Genomic DNA, 20390 nt, shown 5'->3' with positions numbered 1-20390 from the left:
CAAAAACAATCCTATGTTCCAAATAGGAAAACAAATAGAAATTTATTAAATTAAATTTACATTGGAGGATCAGTATATAAATAATGTCCGCAGTTGTTCACCAAACTAAAATCCATGAATTCTACTGAAGTTTCAAAGACATTAGAAAAGAAATGTATTCACTCAAAGGAAGGACAGGCTATGATCATGAAGAACACAGCCATCCATTGTTGGAATCACCACTGCTACAAGTTAAATTTATACATTTAGAAGTTCTAAATTTTGAAATTTTAAATGTATTTTTAAATGATCACTCTGGGCATGCTTTCACTGGGTTTGGTTTTGGGTCTGGGCATGCTAATGAATGCCTATAATAGGGAGAGATATTTCTTGCTCTATGTTCAATATTTGTTGCCCTGGACTGTTATGCAACTGGTCCGTGTGTTTGTGCCTTGCCTCCATAATGAGGTTGAAAGTTCCTGGAAGAGAGAGCTCATTTTTGCATGTTGCTTTGTTATCAACCCAAAGACTCACACATTCATTCATTCATTCATTCAGTACACAACCACAGTGTCCCTAGATATTACGGGCACTTTGCTAGAGAATGCAGACACACAGATCAAATTCCAAACATGAAAGGCAGCCTATAGGGAGAGACAGGTGAGTAAGCAAAGCATTGCAGTGCTGAAGCTGTATTAACAGGACAGAGACCAGGAACTGTGGGAGCAAAACAACAACAATAAAAAAAAACCTACTGTTGTCGAGTCGATTCCGACTCATAGCGACCCTATAGGACAGAGTAGAACTGCCCCATAGAACAAAGTGGCTGCTGAATTCACCTTGGGAAATGGAGGATTGCATCCTTCAGGATGCTTTAGCTCTGTCTTGAAAGATGCAAAAGCAGTTTAGTTTTGTATGCAGACAATCAAAGTGAAGTGGGAGATTTAGGTGGACTACCATGTGCCAGGACGCCAAGAGTCCTGCAGGGACATATTTAGCAGTACAGGAGAATGGGAACAGAAGTGACTGGACAATGACTTGAGTCCGTGCAAACAAACGTAGCTTTATAGTGCCATAAATGAGGAGCAACTTACAATATGGAATGCTCAATAGGCATGACTTGAATAAAGGTACAATATTCACATTGTAATTTTTGACCTTGGGGTTTGTAAATCTGCATGTGGAAAAAAATTCCTAAAAATATTTATTACCAAAAATTATTTTACGAGATTTTTTCTCAAAACTATTTTTCTCTCTAAAGAAAACACTAACTTCATAAAGATAAATTGCTCATTACATTTATTTTTAATCAAGTGGGTGCAGATATTTTACATATTTCCTCTCAGAGGTTGGATGATAAAATCAATTTGAGCCAGAGTCTTATTTTTGGCATTTGGAAGCTAAATCTGAAAAAAAAAAAAAAAAGTTCTAATGTAGCTCAGGAGCCTGTCATGAGGGATTTCATCTTTGGCAGTCCAAAATATTAAATTGTAAATATTTCTCAAATATAATATTAAAGGAAATTGCTCAGGAAACTGAATGTGGTATTGATGAAAGGATAACTCTCTTGGTTACCAACTTAGCCAATATTCTTTCTCTTTGGACCATAAGTCTGGCCATGAATTTCTGACTATCTTGGGTCACCTCCATTGGTATTTAGGGAAACAAATTTAGTTTTATTAAGTGGTTACCTAAAGAGCCACTGAATGCAAGTTAGAACCAGTATTGGCCATATCTTTGTCCCTGAACACCTATGATAAAACTCACTGCTCTGAAACCATCACCTGAGACAGTCTACTTGACGAGATGTCATGATGCTCACAAAATATGATACCTAAGTCAACTGCCTCCACTTTTCAAGTATTGGTTCTCCTAACAGATCAAATGGACAACATAGTTTCACCAAGAATATAAAGTAAAACATTTCAGTTATCCTAATAAACTAAAGAATAAGAGAGTAGGATCACAGATTTGGACAAAAGATCCTGGGGTTTCAAAAGATAGACAAACAGTCAAAGGTAAAAAACCAAAAAAAAAAAAAAAAAAACTGCTGTTGAGTCGATTCCCACTTATAGCTACCCTACAGAGTAGAACTGCCCCATAGAGTTTCCAAGGAGCACCTAGCGGATTTGAACTGCTGACCTTTTGGTTAGCAGCCGTAGCACTTAACCACTATGCCACCAGGGTTTCCAAAGATATAGCCATAGATTATTCAGGCCAGAAACAAAGAAGAGACTATTAGAGAACGAGAGCAAGAAATACTAATAAGAAAGCAGATTCTAAGCTATGCCTTCCTTTCAAAGTAAAGAAAGAATAATTTTCCACAGTAGCACACAATCTTCCCAGTAATACTGTGTTCTCTTATTCTTAGAGATTATTACTACTCAATTATTTTCTCTCAGCAGATTGGAGGTTCAACTCAATCTCCTCTTAATCACATCTGTCTTCCAGGAAGAAGCTTTGTAAAGTCAGTCCTCAAGTCCTTCATGGGGACGTTCTCGTGTCTGAAGGGCCCTAAACTAGAATGGCTTTCTTAGATTCTCTTACTTTTTCTTACAAAGCCATTACGGATGCTACAATATAAACACATTTTTGGTGCATTGATGCTAATACAGGTAGTCCCTAACTTAGGCCGTATTTGAGTTATGATGAACTGCACATGGCAACATTCTGTTTTGTATTTTTTTTTGTACATCTTATCATTAGTAATATGTACTACATACAGTGTTGCAGCAAGTAATTTGCTGATGTCTTCATTGTCAGATGTTCCATGTTATGATTTACAAAGATATTGATAATAAAGGCAATAATAAAGAAAACTAAAAAAAAAATTAAGAGGTATTTGACCTACATCAAAATTGACTTAGGGTGGAGTTGCTGAAATGGAACACTGTCGTAAGTCGGGGACCACCTGTAGATGCTTTTGGCTAGATGTGTAACCGTGTTGTGGTTACTCTCCAGATACCATCCCAGTTAATAAATTGGTTGTCTCTGTGAGGGGACCTATGATATCTTGTACACATGGTTATGTGCCCTTTTAGCCTTAAGTCATCAAAACTAAAGACCAAAAACATCAGCTCACTGATAATTCTCATTGAATGATTCTTGCTGATATTTCTACCATCATCAAAACAGGAGTAGCAGTGGAAACAGCATTCCAAGGGTCCTGTTATTATATCTTTCAGCATAAATTCTATGAGGTTTGGTCAACATGAAAAATAACTTTTGAGAAACTCATAATTGGCCAAAGATTTTCATTAATATATACTGAGAATTGAAAAATTTAAAATTTTTATTATGGTCACCATTATCAGTATAAGTACAAAAGCTGATAGCTTCAACTATAATGGCATGTCACTGTACTCTGATGCCAAAAATATCAAGACCATAGTAATTCCGGGAGGGGGTTACTGCATAACCATTCTGAGCAGTGTAGTTTTAAGTTATACACAAGATCATTATAAAAGAATGTGATTTAAAAAAAAATCGTGTTGACCAAATAGCAGGTAAGAACAGGAATACAAAACTAGAGAGATCTACATTTCATTTCTAGCATCATCATGGATGCAATACCATCAAGTGAAATGTTAACTAAGTTTAGGTACTTTGATAAATTCAATGAAAATTCTAACATGATTTCCTTTTTTTTTTTTTTTTTGCTACAGTTAATACCTTCCCACTAATATCATTTTTCATCACCAAAATAATGAAATGTGTAATACAGCATGATCAGGTGTACATCAATTATTCACAAGTATTAGCTCAGTGGTATAGTTGTAACACTATGGAGGAACCCCAATTAATTCTCTGTTAAGAGTTTTCTCAGGTATTCTCTCCTAGGGACAGATTTCACTGGAGAAAACCTCTAAGCAGCTGAATAATTCTGAAATCATCTATGCTTAAGTTTCATGTGGCTGGCATAAATTAGAGAGTATTCTAGGGAAGTATTTAATTTGACCCACCTACATGAAAGGAGCCCTGGTGACACAGTGGTTAAGCATTTAAGAGCTTGGCTGCTAACCAAAGTCAGCAGTTTGAATCTACCAGCCGCTCCTAGGAAACCCTGTGGGGTTGTTCTACTCTGTCCTATAGGGTCTCTATGAGTTGGAATTGACTTGACACATGAAAATGTTGAACTTTCAGTGGCGTGCTGGAGCCAGCTTGAACCAGCTAATGAGAACCAATTATTCAATACTGAGAAATTTTGCAAGTCATTGTTATTAGTGGCTTGGAGTCGACTATGGGAGGGGTATTTAACCATGAAAATTGGAAAATTGACTATAAATGAGCCAGTTTACCATACACACCCTGAGATTTCTTGAGGTGACATGTTTACTGAATAATTTTAGAAAACCAACCCAAAAAGGAGTAGATAAATAATAACATATAGCTCAAAAGCTATGGCCACTGACTTTAATCCCTTGTTTCTAGGCCTATGATAATTGTATCTTGAAAAGTTCTCTGTTCTAGAAAATATGAAAGTTCTAACACTAGAAATATCTTATATGGCTTTTATCACTTTACCCATCTAATATACAAGAAACTTTCTTCCATATTTCCTGGGAATTAGCTATTCTTTATATTGTATGGATTGTAAACCCTATCAAATATCGTAATTGCAATATGAATGAAAAGGACAATCATATTAAAATAAACATCTAAAATGATTTTGAAATTGGCTAACACAAGTGGCTTAAATGATAATCATTTAAAAGAGATGTTTCATGAATAAATTACATTACACTATTGGGAAAAACCGTCAAAATCAAACAGATTTTAAACAAAATGTATTTCTTTTGATTTTATTCACAACTTTTTTATGTCTAGCATATATCTCAGGCCAACTTTCATATAATTTATTTTCTCATATTTCTAGACCTCTTATTTCAATATATTCTAGAAGCTGAACATAATAATAGGTTTTCATTTAAAATAACTGTCCTTTTTTAATATATGTTGCACCTGATCCTTTTGTAATTAAACTGTAAGTTATAGTAGAAATATAAATTATAAACAACATATTCCTACTTTATAATGACTTTTGAAAAAAATCAGAGAAACATACCGTAGTTCTTATCATTGTGTTTATCTATTTTTTATTGTTTGCCTATGCTATAAATTAACTAAAAAAATTCGTTTGAGTAGATATGTATTTTTTGAATATATGAAAGTACTTTTTCAAAATAAATTTTTGTCCTAACATTGATACCTAATATTAATCAAATTGGTAGTATACCAACGATAGTCAACATCTAATTTTTCAAAATAACAATTTAATAAAAAAATGAAAGGTTTCATATATTTTTAAAATCATTATCATCAATGTTACATTCATTTTGAACAGGTGTCAAGAATCAAGGAGTTGTGAAAGTCTTATTCTCTATGTAATTTTAAAGATTTGAGAAAATTAAATGTCAGGTACATTTGACAATCCTATTTGTCCTCAATATAAATAAGAGCACTGTACCTGCATTTTTATGGAATAAGTGTTGTAAATAATGGTATCTGAGCTGATGCTGGCATTCTGTTCAACATATTTAAGTAAGCTTCAGATCACCACTGCGCAATATTAAAGAAAAGTGACACTCTTTTATGACCTTGACAATTTTGGTAATGCTTAGAAACATCGACATATATTAGTTACACAGGAACTTGCAGGAGAATAATATACAAAATTATTTCTTTTTTGGCTCAGTGTATCACTAAAAAATAAACTGGTACATACACCGTCAGAAAGAAAAGACGGCAAAATTCTGCTCTTCTGTGATCAGTTTAAGAAGGTCATAGAATGTTTCCAATTTTAAACTTATGACTATGGCACCGTGAATTTTACAGGCCAGTAGGGAAGTGTAGACTAACTTGGAACAAGTTAATAACTAAATATTTGAAAATGAAATAAAGAATTTTGTTCAATATCCATCAATTCATTTGTATTCTTTCTTTCCTCTTCCATTTAACTGCTCACTGCCCGTGAACTATGTGTCAGTCATTACGTCAGGCATTGGTGTGGCATCCTGGACACATGGAAACAAAATAGATTAACTTGTGGGAAAGATTAACTTCTCAGGCCACAGTGTGTTTGTTTATTAAAAAAAAAAAAAAAATTTATTTTTTTATTTTTATTGAAGGGCTTAAATCACAGAAATTAACCATAGCAAAGTCTTGAGTAATGCTGGCTGGGTGCTAATCACTATTCTAAATGCTTGAAAATTCATAATTTATTTTATCCTCTCAACAACCCTGTGAATAAAATACTATTAGAATGCCTCACTTTAGAGATGAGGAAACTGTGGTAATGCAGACTTTAGTTACTCACGAAGGCCTCACAGCTAGCAAGGGGAGGAGCAAGATTTCGAATCTAGGCATTTTGACCTCACAGCCCATGTTCTTAACCACTGATACTGCCTCCAGATTTGAACATAACTCTTCCATAAAGGATACCCTGCAATATTTGCCCAGCATAAAATTTATTCGTGTCATTCAATAGTTACTAAGTCCTATTACATGTCAAGGAACCCTGGTGGTGCAGTGGTTAAGCACTCAGCTGGAACCAAAATGTCGGCAGTTGGAACCCACCATTTGGAAGCTGCTCCATGAGAGAAAGATGTGGCAGTCTGCTTCATAAAGGTTTACATCCTTGGAAACCCTATGAGCTCATTCTAATCTGTCCTATAGTGTTGCTATGGATTGGAATGCACTCGACGGCAATAGGTTATTAAATACCAGGCACTGGGATTATAAATAATTTGAAGAAAATTCACATGTCATACTCATAAGTTTCTTCAAAGTTTCAAGGCAGCTTAATATAATGGGTGGGGGGCCAGGGGTGTGTCAGAAACCTTGGATTTGAGACTAGTTTTCAAAATAGTCTAGCTAGTTCCAGTTGTGAGTCATTTAAAGTATTTGAGCTACTGTTTCCTTGTCTGTGAAATGGAAATCACTTCTGTTCTATTTCCATCATAATAAGGTTGTGAGAAGCAAACCAAATGAGGTCATTCATAGCTGAATATCTTTCAGCAGTAACAAAGCCTCCAAGTGTGAGAAAAGAACGGAAACACAGAAAACAGGACACTGTTGCTAAGTCTTATGGAGAGAACAGAAGTGGGTGTATTATGAAGAGAAGTGGCTACTAGAATTGGGGAAAGGTCATTACCACCAATTACAGGAAACTGAGTTACCTTGTTGCCACCTCAGCAGAGGGAGCTGGTCATTGATGTGACCCAGAGATCTTCTTCCCATTATCTTTCTTTGTGTCTGCCCTCTATTATGCTCATTACCAGATGTTTGAGTGTCTTTGCTTCTCTCAAGATTGACACCATAGTAAATAAATATGTGATTACAAGCAAATTTTAAAAAGACAAAAAGTTGTAAATTATAAAAGAAAAAAAAGGATAGCTAGCCGACTCAATGGCACCTAACAACAACAGCAACAGGATAGGCAGAGAACAGAGAATCACTGTAAGAATTTAAGAAAAGAAAAGCAATAGAAATATTGACTTAAAAAAATACTAAGCTGATAAAAAGACCTCAGTATCTAAACAAGAAGAGATAAACACATTTCAATACACACATTCACTTAAAATTATTTAGTGAGATTTACACCTAAAGATAACCTGAAATATGAGGAAAAAAAAAAAAACTCATTTACTTTTGTTGTCCTCTTCAATACTAAAAATAGAATAAGAAAGTAATATTACATTAATAAAGCGTACATGTATTAATAACACACATATATATGTTTTGAGGGGAACAGGTTTTTGAAAAGAATTTTAAGTTTAGCCAAGTTGATTTTTCACTTGAAAAGGCAAAGAAAGAATCCTCATATATACCACAAAGGTTCAGGGAAACAATGTGCTACTTTTTAAAAAAATACAAAAATTTTTTGGTGATATAACTCAGTGGGTTGAGATTTATCAAAAGTAGTGACTCAAGGGTAGAAAATTTGTAACATAAAATAACTAGTGGAATTAAATGTGAAAATATCAGAAGGAACACTAAATAACTCCTCCCAGAAATACTAAATAGAATCCCCACAAGAAACATTATTAACAAATATGAAAGAATGTGGGGAAACTGTGCCTCCTTTCCAAACAGCATCTAGATAAGGCCTAATCAAATAAAATAATTCTGAATTATTAGCCTTTGATAATGAATGATCATGTAGGTGAGCATATAAACGCCTCTAGAAAATTCTCTACTTCAACACAGTTCACCACCAGACTCAAATGTTTAGAAAATGTGACTGTAACTATAACTATAGGTTATAACTATAAAACAGAATTAATTTATACACCAAAAAGTTGTCTGTTTATCAATGGATTATGGGCCAATGTGTGAGTCTTTTTTCTACTTTTCTGTAGTCATCTATTTTTCCTTAATGAATATATATATGATTTTCAAGGAAAATAAAAGAATATGAAATAAAATTTAATTTGGCTAACAGCTGAGAATACACAAATAATATTTTTAAAAAATTATGATGTGTAGAACAAACAATACTGCTTTTGTTAAATGTCATTGATAGACTCAACAAAGAACTCATAATAAAATAACTTAAAAGGTAAGGACCAATGACTTCTATAAAGTAAAATGCAATACCAAACCAAAGCCAAACCCATTGCCTTCGAGTTGATTCCGACTCATAGTGACCCTATAGGACAGAGTAGAACTGTCCCATAGGGTTTCCAAGGAGATGTTGGTGGATTCAAACTCCTGACTTTTTGGTTAACAGCCAAGATTTTAACCATCGTGCCACCAGGGTTCCAAAATGCAATATTCCATGCAAAAGTAAATTAAAATGAAATACAGTATTTCAAAATAATTCAGAACCTGAAGTTAATGTTAAATATCCAAAATGGAAGGAAGAAACACATGAGAAAAAACTAATTATGCCCCAAAGAGTAATTTAAACAACTTACTGGTGTGATTTTCAAAATCCTGTGAGAGCTATGGAACTGAACATTTCACTACGTGTTCTGTTTGTTAAAATTATTAGATGGAACCAGACACCATGCAAACGTCAGATAAATCAACCTAATAAATGATATCTAACCCAAAAAACCCAGTGCAGTCGAGTCAATTCCGACTCATAGCGACCCTGTGGGACAGAGTGGAACTGTCCCATGGAGTTTCCAAGGATCTACCGTCACGCTAATAACACGAGAGCTGTAACAGTCAATGAATTCATGAAACCCTTAACTATTGAATTTCCTTATAGTGTCCCTTTATTTTGTCCAAAATGAAAATATTATGTAATTTTTTACAAATGGAAATTAAAAAAAAATATTTTTAAACAAGCATCAAGCTAGCTTTTGTTTTTCCTGCTAATATTTAACTAAAAAGATGCTTTTAAAACCAAAGCTAAAGAATTTGACTTTTGTACTTTACTGTGCAAATATTTAGATAACTTAAAAATTAAAAAGAAAAAGTGTGTATTTAATAAGCTTAACATTGCTTAATCTTAAACACAGTGTTTAATATCACTGATCGGAAGAATTATTAACCCTTTTTCTTCTATTGCATATGGAAATTATGTTCTAGCAGCAGTCATTGCCGTTTGTTTGTTTTCTGTAAAATTACTGATGTCTTCTTGTTCAAAGGCAACCTATGTTGCTCGCTTGCTCTACTCCTACTTTCATAACTGCTGGGGGAAAACATGAAACATTAACTGGCTACTTAATTTCTCTACTGTAAATATGTCTCTAGATTGCTTTTTTCATATTTTTAAAAAATTCTCCAAAATCTTCTGAACTTCCTTCAGACCATGAGCACTACCACCCCGTTCTTAATTTTAGCAGATGACCTGATTATCAAAGACACACAAATTTCCTTGTAAGTATTCTTTACAGTTTATCTTTGTATTAATTTGTGTCTTTCAAATCTGCTGCTAGCCATTCCCTTTACTTTCAAATGTGTTTAAATCTTCACAAAGCGGATAGGGGGTGGTATTCAGAGTGTTAAAAAAGGTCAGACTATTTAGGATAACTTAGGTGATAATTCAATAACTCGGGGATGAACAAGATCAAACAATTTTAAAGCAACAGCCCAGTGAATGAAAGGTAGAACCCAGCCACAAGTTAGTATGGTTTATACCTTTTTTTCAACAAATGTATTTATTTCTTGGCCTCAGCTCCCCTACAAGTTACCATATTTAACCACCTTCTTTTTTCTTTTTTTTTTTTACAAAAATTGTTTCAAAGTTACTCTCAGCTTGTCACCATTAATGTATGGTTGTTTGTTGTTGTTACCATTGATTCTGGCGCGTGGTGATCCCATGTGTGTCTGTGTAAAACTGCTCCATAGAGTTTTCAATGGCTAATTTTTCTGAAGCAGACCTTCAGGGTTTTCTTCTGAGGTATCTCTGAGTGGACTCGAACTTCCAACCTTAAGGTTAGCAGCCGAGCACTTTAACTATTGCACTACCCAGGGATCCAATATACAGTACCCCCCCTCCAAAAAAAAAAAAAAAGGAAAGAAAAGAAGCATTACCAGCCAGTCGATTACAACTCATAGTGATCCTGTAGGACAGAATAGAACTGCCCCAGGGTTTCCAAGGCTGTAATCTTCATAGAAGCCACCGCCACATCTTCCTCCCAAGGAGCCATTGGCACGTTGGAACCACTGACCTTTTGGTTTGCAGCCTAGCACTTAACCACTGTGCCAACAGGGTTCCCTTCTGCACCACTAAAAACCCAGTGCAGTCCAGTCAATTCCGATTCATAGCAGCCCTACAGGACAAAGTAGAACTGCCCCTTAGAGTTTCCAAGGAGCACCTGGCGGATTTGAACTGCCGACCCTTTGGCTAGCAGCCATAGCTCTTAACCACTACGCCACCAGGTGTTCCACTGCACCACTGGGTTCCCGCTATTCACAAATTTGTATTGTGAATCCACTTACTTGCTAAAATTTATTTGTAACCCCACAATCAATATTGGGCTTTTGTTGTTATTACTCTACTTGTGCAAAAAGTTTTGAATGGCCTGATGTCCACATTTCCAGATGAGGTCAAAGAAGGTGACAATCTTCCTTCTTGTTTCAAACCTCTTATTGTACACGACTGTTCTTTTCTCTATTTAGTACCAGGTGGTTTTGTTTGTTTGTTTTGCTTTTTCTTGGTGATTTCTGTTTAAAATGGCTCCTGATTGTAGTGCTGAAGTATTGCCTAGTGACCCTAAGCACAAAAAGACTAATACTGAGAAAAATCTGTGTATTAGGTAAGTTTCACACAGGAATGAATCACAGTGTTGTTAGTCCTAAGTTCAATGTTAATGAATCAACCAAGAAAAAAAAAAAGACCCTTGCCATCCACGTATTCTGACTCAGTGACTCTGTAGGACAGAGTACTGCCCCATAGGGCTCCCAAGGTTGTAAATTGTTAGTGAAAGCACATCATTCTCCCACAGAGCCCCTGGTGGTTTCAAACCGCTGACTTTTCAGTTAGCAGCCAAGCGCTTAAACACTGCTCCAACAGGGCTCCCTCCATTGTGTGGAGAACATCACCGATGCATACAAATCTTTGCTACATGAATGAATGACTATTGTCAGAAAAAGAGACATGAAGCAGTGTGTTAAGGAAGTTGCCTTGATCTTATATTTGCAATGCAAGCATAACATTCAAACAAGCTGTCATAATACCACATTTCAGATAAAATCATGGACCTTGTTGTTCATTCTTTATCAAGAAAGGTTGTCATCATATTCATCCTCAAAATGAATTCTCTTTGAGAAATCATCTCTCAAAGGTATAAAATTTACACGATTGTTCGAAAACTTCAGACCCTCCATATCTCTGTTTTTCAGCTTAAAAAGTAGATGATTTTGTGTCTGTCAATTAAATATACTACTACTTTCTTGTTTGTGTTAATAACTAAAAATTATCTGCACGAACAATAGAAGTCTATGTTGAAATTGTTTCTGAAGGCCAGGCATATCAATTGACTAATCTGGATATTATATGCTGGTTAACATAAACTATGGAGCTTTCAGATCATAAAAGAGCAAACATAGACAGTTACTGAGATTTAAGTCAAACCCCAGCCAGCTTGTCTTGGTAAATAGCACAGTTTTAGGAGGCTCATTCTGATCTGACCTGCAACGGGTAGACAATGACCACGTTGGTGGAGACTAGAGTGAAAAGTGAAAAAAATGATAATAGGGAAGCACTCACAGCTGTCCCCACACCAGCATTATGAGAAAACCCACAGATTATTCATTAACTTAGTAAGTTGTACTTCGCAGATTCACTCACACTCTATAAATCAGGTTGCACTGTGAGTTGTATAGATAGTAAATTGGCAGATTGAGACAGTTTTCATCTTTTTAAAATTGTTTTTAGAAATTCACTCTCTTCTATCATATTGTATTTCTTCTTACTACCAAATTATTCTTCCCACCACCCTCACAATTAAAATAACATTAAAAAAAAATTTTATTACATTTATGGCTATATCCTACAATAACAACCTGCGTTATACAGTTGATACAACCTTGCTTGCTGAAAGTGAAGAGGACTTGAAGCACTTACTAATGAAGATCAAAGACCACAGCCTTCAGCATGGATTGCACCTCAACATAAAGAAAACAAAAATCCTCACAACTGGACCAATGAGCAACATCATGATAAATGGAGAAGAGACTGAAGTTGTCAAGGATTTCACTTTACTTGGATCCACAATCAACAGCCATGGAAGCAGCAGTCAAGAAATCAAAAGATGCATTGCATTGGGCAAATCTGCTGCAAAGGACCTCTTCAAAGTGCTGAAAAGCAAAGATGTCACCTTGAAGACTAAGGTGCACCTGACCCAAGCCATGGTATTTTCAATCGTATCATATGCATGTGAAAGCTGGACAATGAATAAGGAAGACCAAAGAAGAATTGATGCCTTTGAATTGTGGTGTTGGCAAAGAATATTGAATATACCATGGACTGCCAAAAGAATGAACAGATCTGTCTTGGAAGAAGTACAACCAGAATGCTCCTTAGAAGGTTGGCAAGACCGCACCTTACATACTTTGGACATGTTGTCAGGAGGCTTCAGTCCCTGGAGAAGGACATCATGCTTGGCAGAGTACAGGGTCAGCAGAAAAGAGGAAGACCCTCAACAAGGTGGACTGACACAGTGGCTGCAACAATGAGCTCAAGCATAACAACGATTGTAAGGATGGCGCAGGACCGGGCAGTGTTTCGTTCTGTTGTGCGCAGAGTCGCTGTGAGTCGGAACCAACTCGACGACACCTAACAACAACAACACCCTACAATAAACTCAAAACCAATATAATTTTACTGAGAGACAGGCAGACTTTGTATGACTTCTTTCTCTGTGTATATGTATATATATGTACATCTGTGTGTAATATATGCTATAAAAACAATGATAAAATTGTATATTTTATGCTTTTTAGACTAAATTTGATTTCTAAGAATCTTTATATGCACAAAAAATTAATTTTTTGAAGGTAATATTCTGAGACTAAAACACATGAGAGGGAATTGCATTAAATTTTAATTATTTCAGCAGCGATTGATAATAGGAGATGAAAGGAAGCACCACGACCCTTGCTAAATTTCAACTTCCCCTCTCCAAAATGCAGAAGAACCAATTTTGGTATCAAGAAATGGACCAAAGCAGTTACTGAAACTGCAGAAGAATATCTTAAGAGTGATAATAATTACAAGTCTCAAAAAACAGTCACTTTAACTCTACGATCAAAGGCCAGAAACACATGGATGCAAATTTAAAATATCACATTACCATCATTATATTGCTACAAGTCGGAACCGACTCGACGGCAGTGGGTGGGTGGTTATCATTATATTTTAATCAGTAATATAAAATGTCCTTTACCATGACAATTTCAAGTTTTAATTCTGTTGTCAAATTTCACCATTTCTAGATTTTACATACATTGAACATTTCAAACCAATATGCAATACTTTTTCAACTTGCTCCTTCATTCGCTGTTTCCTGATGCTCTTACTTCTCTGAGTCCTCTTTTCTTTTTTAAATCTCCGTTTCTACTTTCTGTATACTGCACTGCTGTCAATCTTTTCTTTGTTTATCTTCTAGCGCTGATTTTGTTTTCAAAACCATTTTTTTAAAACACCAGCCCCAGTCTACTGAATCCCATTCCCATGACCCCAAAGGCTCACTGTAAACCTCTGCTGGGAAATCTCTGCACCTCATCCTGAAGCCCCCTCTCTGACTTCAAAACTTCTTGCTAATGGCATTGCTGCCTCTGACTCACTGAGATTCAAAACTTGACAGTCATCGTTGACTCCTCCTTCCCTCTGTGCTCCTTGGAAACTCACTTGCCAATCCAAGTAAAATTTAACTCTGATCATCTCTTCCATCTTTTGTCTACCCGTCCTTATTGTAACTCCATGCATCTACTCATCCATTACCTTAACTTGTCTTATTATCACGTCCTTGCAAGTCTTACGACCTTCAACCACTCTCTATTCTAGTTCATCCTAAAAAAAAAAAATTAACTATTAAAGCAGACACATTATATTATTTCACACCTACTACCCTTTTTTTCACCCTTGGTTAGGAGCTCTGGTGGTGCAGTGGTTAGTTAAGAACTCAACTCTTAACCAAAAGGTCGGCCATTCAAATCTACCTTGGAAACCCTATGGAGCAGTTCTACTCTGTCCTATAGGGTCACATGAGTTGGAATTACCTGGACAGCAACAGGTTTGTTTTTTTTGGTTTTACCCTTGCTTAAATACTTTCACTTGTCAACGCCACTGATTTCCTTAGAGATTTGCTTCGATCTTCTCTCAGTATTCCTCTCCCTGGTTCCAGTGACCAGTTAAATTTAACTATACGTTCTCTCTGTTATATACACTTCTTTGCTCATGTGATCCCTTATCCTTGAATGCCAATTCTATTATTTTAATATGTCCAAATCCTAGCAGAATATAGCACCATCAATTCCACAAAGCCCTTCTTGGCTGAGGAAGAAAACTCACCTTCCTTTGACTTCCATGGCCTATGTGATCATTGCCTTATTGCAGCCATGTTTAGGCCTTGTATTACTCGTATCTGCACATGTGTCTCCACTCACCAAAAAGACCATAAACTACTTTTAGGGTAGGGCTATGAGCTATCATCGTTGTTTCTTTCCAGTGCTTAGGAAAACTTCTCATGCACAAAGCAATGTATACTTATGGATTGATTAACGAATAAATGTTATAACTGGAAAGGACATTAAAAATTATTTACTTTAACCAGAAACTTTCTTAATGAGCCTCAGAGAAGTTAAGTAGATTGTCATTTACTGCATTACTGCTATGTATAAAGAAAAAAAATCAGTTCAATAACAAAGATTAGTTGCTGCTTTACATAAAATGTCTTAGATTAAAAACGTATATTACTATATATATGTATTATTATATCAGGAAAAAATTCAATATCATATTTTGTGTTGTTAATAGGAGCTGAGACAATCTTAATTCCCACAGTCATCAAATATTTTAAAGTATAAAAATGCAATTAACAAAACATTAATTTCTATATAGAATTTTTTAATTTTTATAACATCAAAGTATTGCTTATAAATACTTTTTATCCTCATAGATACTTGCAATGCTTATCTAAATTTCATTAACTTTTTTTCTGAATTTTCTATTTGTTAAACTAACTACTCTTGTTATAAAGTCAAATATTTCAGTGTTCAACAACAAAAAATAGTCCTAAACTGACTTAATTTTGACTTTTTAATGTTTATATTATCTTATATACAATATCATGTATGATAATATTTTGAAAACATTCCACTAAGCAACACATTTTCTATTGAAAACCGTGAAGTTGGCAGAAAACGGGAGAGGAAAATTATGAAGGATTTTTGACCTAATGTTTAAAGGAATGCATGTTTTGGATAATTAAAAAACATGTTATTTCCATTGTATGTTGTATCAACCACCTAACCCCAATTTCTTTAGGTAGTGGGCAGTGATTTTTATTTTTACATGATATAAATTTATAAAATCAATTACTGAAAATTTAGTAGTCCTTGAGTTCTACTTGAAGTCACTAAGTTGTGCAGTTAACAGGCTCAGCTGCTAACCTAAAGTCTGAGGTTTGAGTCCTCTTGGGGGCACCTCAGAAGAAAGGTCTGGAAATCTATTTCTGAAAAATCAGCCACTGAAAACCCCACGGCGCACAGTCCTAGTATGCCACACATGGGGTCTCAGTGAGTCAGAATCGACTCCACGGTAGCTAGTGGTGCTGATAAAGTTCTAAGTGTTTTATCACTGATGATACAGAAAAGAATGGGAAAACCTATCCTACTCCGGGCAGCTCACAGCTGAAGGATAGGTTGATTAAGCAATATGCAGTATACTGCAATACTCTGATAGAAACAAGAACAAAGGGATCTGGGAGTCAAATGGGAAGGCCTCACTTTGGGAGGAATTGATGAAACCTTTATAGACGGGAATATGCTTGAGAACGAAAATTGACTAAAATGCACAGGGGCACAGGTGGGGAAACACCCAAACCCCCAGGAGATAAGTGGCATGTGCAGCAACAGTGCAGTGACTGTGACAACATGGCAACGCTCTCACTGCAGACTTTTGTCGTATGATTTTCAGTGAGTGCATCTGTTGCCTTGGGTCTAGGAACACTGTGACCAATCCCATCACGTATGGCTTCTAATAATTTTTTCCTTTCACTTTCAGGACATCTTTTTAAGAATTAATTGTTTTAAAGAAAGAAGGGACATTGAGACATCTAAACATATTTTGTTTTTTTGTATATTTGTATTCAAGACTGCTGCATATTTGATGTTGTTGGTGGTGTTGTTAGGTGTTGTCAGGTCAGTTCTGACTCATAGTGACCCTATGTATAACGGAACAAAACTCTGCCTGGTTCTGCGCCAGCCTCATGATTGTTGTTAAGCTTGAGCCCATTGTTGCAGCCACTGTGTCGATCCATCTCATTGATGGACTTCCTCTTTTTCAATGACCCTGTACATTACCAAACATGATGTCCTTCTCCAGGGACTGATCCCTCCTGACAACATGTCCAAAGTATGTAAGATGCAGTGTTGCCATCTTTGCTTCTAAGGAGCATTCTAGTTGTACCTCTTCCAAGATAGGTTTGTTCTTTCTTCTGGCAGTCCATGGTATATTCAATATTCTTCGCCAATGCAACAATTTAAAGGTGGCAATTCTTCTTCAGTCTTCCTTATTCATTGTCCAGTTTTTGCATGCATATGAGGTCATTGAAAACACCATGGCCTGGGTCAGGTTCACCTTAGTTTTCAAGATATCTTTACTTTTTAACACTTTAAGTAGGTCTTTTGCAGCACATTTACCATATTTAAGTATGATCATACAAAACTCTTAGTCTATAGAGGTGCCATGGCAAATCCGGAAACTCTCCATGAAACTCTCCTAGAACACATGAGTGGTATGTTGTAATGTACACTCTATATTTACCTCCCATTGTTTACCATTCATTGACCACTCATATGCATGCTATTATTTAATCTTCATTACAACCCTTTCATTAAAATAATTTTTGGCTTTAATAAGAGACGAAATTGAATTCAGGTCTCTGACTCTATATCAAATGTTAGAGTCACTTCTGTAAATTCTTTCCAAAACATGCAGAGAATTGCCCTCCTTGGCTTTCCTCAAAGTAGAGTTGGGCTCCTCATCAAGGTTTTAATCCAATATAACTGTGTCCATATATATATAATATAAATATTTTGCATATTATAGATCTAAATAAGATCAAAAACATCTACAGTGCTGAAATTATTTTGACATTGTGTCCTTACTTGGAGATTACTTGAGACAGGCCTTGAGGTGAAAAAGGCATTTGTGATTATAGATCAACATGCTTATCTCACATAGAGAGAGTAAGACGCTTAGTCCAAATCACACAATTGTGGTAGACTTGAAAATAAAAGGCAGTCTAACATGTATATGTGCACATGCATATACATACAAAATGTATAATTTCTAAAGTGAAAACTCGCAAATAATCAGTGTCCAAAGATATTTTAATGGGCACAATTATTTTATTTAACCTTTACAAGTTTATTTTTATTTTAATATTATCTTTTTTGTAAATCAACTTTTAATATAGTTTAAAAAATAGTAAACTTAATTGCACTTGCAATTAACTCCAAATGAATTAAGAATCTAAATGTAAGAATCAAAACCAGAAAACTTTTAGAAGAAAACATGGGTAATGCTTTAAGATTTAGTTTTTGTCAATGAATTCTTAGATATGACATCAAAAACATGAGCAAGACAAAATAAAAAAAATGGTCATCAAAATTAAAAGTGTTTGTACATCAAATGACTTTATCAACACAGTGAAAAGAGAAAACCTACAGATTGGAAGAAAACTTTGGGAAACCATATATGGGATAAGGGTTTAATATTCAGAATATGTAAGGAACTACTACAACTTAGCAACAACAAAAACAATAATTATCAAAAATAGGCAAAGGACTTGAATAGACATTACACCCCAGAAGATATGAAAATGACTAACAAGCATTAACTGAAAAGGTGTTCAGTGTCACTAGTAAATTGACACCACAGTAAAACACCATTTCACCTCCACTAAGATGAGAAACTCAATGGAAACTCATTGGAGCAGTTCTACTCTGTCCTACAGAGTCGCTATGAGTTGGAATCAAGAAAAATGGAAAACAAAAAGTGCTGGTAAGGATGTGGAGAAATTAGAGCCCTCATCCACTGCTGGTGGAATTGTAAACTGGCAGAGCCCTTGTGGAAAACAGTTTTTCTGTTTCTCAAGAAGTTAAACCTAGAATTGCCATTGTTAATTGCCATGGAGTCAATTCCAACTCATGGCACACCCATGTGTGTAGAGTAGAACTGCCCATAAAATTTTTAAGGCTGTCACCTTTCAGAGGCACATTAACAGACATGTCTTCCAGGGTACATCTGGGTGGGCCCGAAACTCCAACCTTTTGACCAGTAGTCGAGCACTTAACCTTTTGTACCACCCAGGGACTCTAGAATTACCATAACCCCTCAAAAAACAAAGAAAACGCACCCATGCTCTTGAGTCAATTTCAACTCATGATGACCCCATGTGTTTCAAAACTGCACTCCATAGGGTTTTCAATGACTGTGACCTTTTGGAAGTAGGTTGATAGGCCTTTCTTTCAAGGTACCTCTGGGTAGATTCAAACCACATTCTACTTCTAGCTATATACCCAAGAGAATTGAAAGCAAAAACACAGCACTATTCACAATAGCCAAAAGGTGGAAACAACCTAAATGTTTAAAAACAGATGAATGAGTAAATAAAATGTGGTATGTGCATACAATGGAATATTACTCAGCCATAAAGATAAATGAAGTCTGAAAAATGCTACAACATGGATGGACCTTGAAAACATTAAAAAAATAAATAAATAAATCAGTCACGAAATGACAAATATTATATGATCCCACTTATATGAAATACTTAGAATAGGCAAATCAAATGTATGGAGTCCAAAGTTTATTAGTAGTTACCATGAGTGGGAGGAATGAGAAAGGAGGAGTCATTGCCTAGAAAGAACTGAATTTCTGTGTAGGATGATGGAAAATTTGAAAATGGATAGTGGTTATGGTTGTATAACATGATGAATGTGACTGATGTCACTAAATTATACATATGAAAAATATTGAAATACCAAATATTTTGTTATATATATCTGAATTTTGTTATAAAAAGCCTATAAAGCCAAACACTTTGCTGTTGAGTTGATTCTGATTCATAGCAACCCTATAGAACAGAGTAGAACTGCCCCATAGAGTTCCCAAGGGGTGGCTGGCTGGTGGATTCCACCTGCTGAGAAAATCTTCTCAAAAGTACACAGTTGTATACTTACAGAGTGCCAGAGTGGAAATAACAATGTGTATGTCATGACCTTGATCTGAATTTTCTGTCCCAATCTCTGAAACTTTCTCCCTGGTCCAATGGCAGATAGAACTCTATCTAAAAAGCTAACAAAATGAATATCCCATTTTTAGGTCCAAATTTACTACATACCACACCTACAAGTTATAAGTAGTATACATATCACAAGTCTTGAGTCCTATATTTAGCAGAGTTTTCTAGTCTGCCAGAGACTCCACCGGTCAGAACCCATTTAGAATTTGACCTTCCTTAGGCAAGATAGCATCTCTGTGTTCTGAGGGTCCTTAAGAGCACTACAGAAGCTTTCTAAGCAGTAAAAAAGTAGACCAGGTTAAAAAGGAATTAACATTTTCAGTGAGAAGGGCAGCATTTCGAAAGCACTCTGAGAAGCAGGATAAAGATCAAGATTCCATGGTGGATTTAATTCCAAGGTAATCATAGTAATATTCTACGCATGGAGCTCACAAAAATTTACAAGCTGAGCTGTATTATAATTGACAGCAGGACGTGGAG

At 35.5% G+C, this 20390-nt stretch overlaps 1 protein-coding gene across 1 annotated transcript in view; it reads right to left on the bottom strand.

The window, feature by feature from the left end:
• Nucleotides 1-20390, bottom strand: part of CSMD1 (CUB and Sushi multiple domains 1) — a 1768974-nt gene that overhangs the window by 561574 nt on the left and 1187010 nt on the right. The gene's annotated exons all lie outside the window — the stretch shown is intronic.

Source organism: Loxodonta africana, chromosome 12 (genome assembly GCF_030014295.1).
Source record: "Loxodonta africana isolate mLoxAfr1 chromosome 12, mLoxAfr1.hap2, whole genome shotgun sequence".
In the NCBI taxonomy this organism is placed as follows: Eukaryota; Metazoa; Chordata; class Mammalia; order Proboscidea; family Elephantidae; genus Loxodonta; species Loxodonta africana.
This window is presented reverse-complemented; position numbering and strand designations above follow the sequence as displayed.